Source organism: Eptatretus burgeri, chromosome 12 (genome assembly GCF_056783735.1).
Source record: "Eptatretus burgeri isolate ZD-2024b chromosome 12, Ebu_testis_v1, whole genome shotgun sequence".
NCBI classification, from domain to species: domain Eukaryota; kingdom Metazoa; phylum Chordata; class Myxini; order Myxiniformes; family Myxinidae; genus Eptatretus; species Eptatretus burgeri.
In genome coordinates this window covers 88,985,789-88,990,788 of record NC_140972.1, presented here as the reverse complement: position 1 = coordinate 88,990,788, position 5,000 = coordinate 88,985,789, and positions in this window count along the sequence as shown.

Here is a 5,000-nt window from a genome sequence, read left to right as displayed (position 1 = left end):
AGCAAAATTTAACGGGGCTGGTGAACATGGGCAGTGGGCATGGCATGGCAAAGGTGAGCAGGCAAACTCAGCCCGCAGAAGAAGGCCGCTGCAGGCAAACTCAGCCCGCAGAACCAGGCCGTTGCAGGCAAACACAGCCGGCAGATGAACTGGCCGGCACAGGCCTTGAAGAAAAACAGCCAGCAGATGAACTGGCCGGCACAGGCCTTGCAGCAAAACAACAGCTGCCGATGAAGTTGGCCGGCCTCCGCCTTGAAGCAAAACACGGCCAGCCGATGAAGTTGGCCAGCTCTTGCCATTCAGTGGAGGTTGGTGGAGGGAGTGCGGTGGTGCTGGCCACTTGGAGGGCGGGCTCGGACCTACCTACCTGTCTCCCTCCCAACCTATCGCCTTTGCCTGTCACTGTACATACCCACTCCCTTAATTTGTCCAACCCCAATTTAGCCCCAACTTATTTTTTTATTGTTTTTATTTTTTTTTTTACTTCCCCACTATAAATCGTCCCCTAACCCCCTTTATCGTCCTTGTTCGGCTAACCTATCCTGTCACCTAGCCTACTCCCAACCCCTACGTTCCCTTCCCGGAGGGGAATAAGGGAGAGCTAACGTCCTGTGTCGAGGCCCAACGAAGCCTCAGGATGGCCTCCCCAGAGGATTCGGCGATCTTAACACCAAGTGGGTCCAGCGGCCTAGGCGACAGCGAGAGGGATGGATGGTGCGGAGGGATACACTTCTAATCTACCCTATCCATTCAACTGTTAAACTACCCCGGGGGCTTTCAACAAGCGCCTCTGCAGCAAACTATTGGTTCTAACAACCCAGATTCCCGTCGCCTGTGTTGGTGTCCTCACAATTTCGGGCCTGGCCCCCAATTTTCTCTCCGTGCCCTCACACGGTCTCCTGGCTGCTGGACACGTGGCTCCCTTTGGCAGGCACGACCCTCTGCCGATTCTCCCGCTATGGCACCCCCGGGCACTACACTGCCTCCGAGCCTACCAGCTCCCTAACACCGGGGAGTGCCCCCATAGCACCTCCCCTGAAACGCACACGTGGCAGGCCGGCCTCCCGGGCCCCTTTCCGAGGAGTCACCCGTGCCCACAACACTGCCCACGCGGCTAATGGCGCCCGGGCCCCCGCACCAAGCAGGCGCACCCGTGCCCACTACTCTATCCCGGCCCCCATGGGCCCTTGGCCTACCGCGGCCGACTAGCCTGGTGCCCGGGGTACCCACTCAGCGATACTCACCTTTCGCAGCCACGCTCCCAAGCCCGTCAACAGGGCTCCTGCACTTACTCCAAATGGGTCTCGAGCCTACACACCCCACCAACAACAAAAACGACCTCCATTTTCAATTTGACTAACCCAGCTAACTCACTTTACTCTGACCCCGGGGTCCCTTGGGCGGGAGTCACTCCTCCCCCCAATCACTCATCGCACCATGCATTCCCCATTCACTCCACACACAGAGACCCGCTGGCCTCACTCACTCACCAAGCACATGCCTCACAACCCACCAACTCTTCAACACACACACACCACTGAACTCTGCCATCCTTCTAACTACATCCCCTAACTAACTCGTGCTCCCACGTCGTCCCTTACACTAAAGCACGTTCCTTTTAACCTACGTAGCTAAACTACGTCAACCCTACACACTCACTGTCTGTCACGGTCTCCAAATCATCAAAAATCATTTCCCATTTTCCAACGTAAATCTGGCTACAATCCCTCTAACTAATCCATTCCACGGACTCCATGAGGACTTACCCCTGCCCCATGAAGTCGGTCTAACTAAGCTAACCCTTCCCCCTAACTAGTTTCCATCCTGTGCCCAGGTAAGGGGGTCTTCCACCCCTTGCCCAGGAATCCTGTACACCCGAAAGTGAGGCTTGCTTTTTTTCCATCGCAGCACCTGCGCCCCGACAACTCAGAGCTCGCGCACTTTGCACCTGCCCGTGACGTCATGCAGCTGCATGTGTTCCTCGTCCCTCCTTGGGCGGTACCATCCGGCAGAGATACCCCTCCTGCCGGATTCCAGCCCACGTGCAGCCATGACGTCACCGTGCGCAGAAAAAAAACCAAGCCCCGTCTCGAGGTTTCCCCTCGCGAACACATGTGCTTTTGCCCGTTGGAGCTTAACACACACGATCGCGTGGAGAACCCGTCCGGTCCAAATCCCATTTACCTGCCTAAACTTTGTCCGTCCGCGGGATCGGCCAAATCCACCGCGTGCGTTTCCGGACCGGGACTTCACTCTCGCAGCGAGCACGTGGTGGTCTCGTGCGTTGCACAGCACGGACCCGCGTGCTCCACTGCTGGGTGAACCCGGCACGGTCCCAGAAACAGCTACAGCCGCTACACGGCTTTCTTTCTTTACATGTCGCCGTCGTCGCCTCCATTCCACACACGCACACCTGCGTGTTCCCAACACTTACACAGTCCACTCCATCACATTCACACGGGGAGACGCGGCTGCGTGCTCCCGCATATAACCGACATCTCCCTCTCATACCGCTCTCTCACACACACGGTCTCCCTGGCACACAGCGACCTTGCACACGGCCGTTCACTCACGCGTGCGAGGCACTCACCCGCGGTGCCTCACTGCGCACTCCGTGCCTCATCCACCTGCACGCGAGGGCACTCACCCGCGGTACCTCACTCATACACACGGTGACACTCACACACGCGGTCTCTTCCACACACGGTGCCTCACCCACACACGCGTGGGCACTAACCCGCGGTGCCTCACTCACACTCCGTGCCTCATCCACACACGGCGTGCTGGGAAGCACGTACTCCGGCACCATCGCCACCACACCACTCACACGTGGTGCCTCACTCATACTGGCCGTTTCACTCACACACGCGAGGGCACTCACCCGCGGTGCCTCACTCGCACTCCGTGCCTCATCCACACACGCGGGGGCACTCACCCGCGGTACCTCACTCATACACGCGGGGGCACTCACCCGCGGTTCCTCACTCATACTGGCCGTTTCACTCACACACACGGCCTCTTCCACACACGGTTCCTCATCCACACACGGTGCCTCATCCAAACACGGCGTGCTGGGAAGCACGCACGCGAGCACCTTCGCCACCACACCACTCACACACGGGGTCGCTTCCCCACTCGGGGACGCACTCACGCCTTGCACCACACACACAGGGACAACTACACTGGGGATTCGTGTCCCCACAAGGGTCTCCGGGGCCTCTATACCCCCCCAAGCTCTCCGTGCACCCGTCCACAGCACTGCGTCCCCTCAACCTCGCAAAGCACGGCCGAACTCACCTGGTCGTGACTCACCTCAAGGGGCATACTCCTCCCCTCGTTCCTGGAGGAGGCCATCCAGGTGCTCGCACTGGGTCTCTACCCAGTCCGCCAGCTCACCCCCATTATCCTCCACTACCTCTGTGTGTGTGTGTGCGTCACTTACCCCGTCCTCACCGTGCAGTCTCTCCTCTATCGTTCCCTTCCCGGCTACCGTCACTGCCAACTCTTCACCCTTTACCTCCCTTGTCACCACTATTATTTCCGTTGTCACGGCCTTCATGCCCGCCTGCAGGCATCGGCCCATGTTCTGCGTCGCACCCCACAGTTCTTTCATTTGCTTGTTCATGTCTTTCATTTCGTTTGAATTTGCATCCATTTTTTCGATCATTTTCGCATTCATCTTTTCGTTCATTGCCGCCAGCATGGCTTTATGGCCTGAGACCATGTTGGATGCACTCAGCTGAGCCGTTTCGGCAAGGGTTGGGGAAGGGTTTTTGGTGGAGAGGGGGGGGGAGGTGTCATACACTGCGGCCGCTGCCGCTCTATTTCAGGTTCTGGGTTCCAGTTGGGCGAGTCCGTGTTCCTGCACAATCAACATTTCCTGCTCGAGATTCCATCCTGGACCATGGATTCTACACATTCTACATCCATTTCTAATACCCCGGCTCCCGCTCGCCTTGAGACGCCATCTTGCTTCTCGTGAGAAGGGTTAATTTGCTCGCTCGTAATTTGGAGGGAATCGGGAGTCGCTTCTCTCACCCCTGGACCGATTCCCGTGAATTTCGCTGGAGACAGGAGAGCCTGTTGTCCCGCTCTCCGTACCAGTGCCGCGAGAGAGGCGATGAATTTGTATCGCACGACCTGACACCAGTGTTGCGGTTTTCGCCGCCCGCCGGCGTGCTGGCGGCCACGTAACTCGAATCGCGGCACGCTCGCCCACCGGACGGACAATCCCGGTCGTGACCCTCTCGGACTAACGCCGGGGAACCAGTCACGGGTGGACCTTTCGATGTTCACCGCGATCGAGCCAATCAGCCGCGTGAGATAGGGTTGCTCGCCAGAATTCGACCTACCTAAGTACCCACGCGGAGGAGTAGACCGAAGGCGTACGCACCTGCGCCGCAGGTCGACTTCGGACACGGGCCATAGCGACCCGTTCCGTGCTATCAGAAATAACCGAGCGGTGTTATGGTCGACCTCGACGGTTCGATTAATTATCGGGCGTATTCAGCCCACTACCAGCCCTTTACGTGAAGCAAGATGAGGATTCAATGGGGAGAAAAAGACGAAGCGAGCGGGAGAACAGTTCAATAATAAAGCACATTTATTCGCGGCACACGGGAAACACACATTCAATTCCACCAAAAGCACACAGAAAAAAACACAATTCCATTTACACAAAAAGCAAATATAAGCGAAAACAATGCAGAGCTAATACCGACTACCGAGCACACGGCAACACTTATACAATTCTACTTCACAGACGGCGCCGACAACACATACCCAAAACCAAGGAAAGGAACATCCCTCAAGAATGAGGCGGGCCTGAGGCCGAGGAACCGGGTCGCGCCTACCCGTCTGGTGATGAGACGCGGAGCGCGATGGCGCCTCACTCCCGCGGGCCTCGCGGACAGTGTCTGGCAGGGGGGGTGGGGAAAGGGGCCCCCTTGGTCGCACTATCTCAGCGCGGGGGGAAACAGGAGGGGGTTGCTGATGCTCGG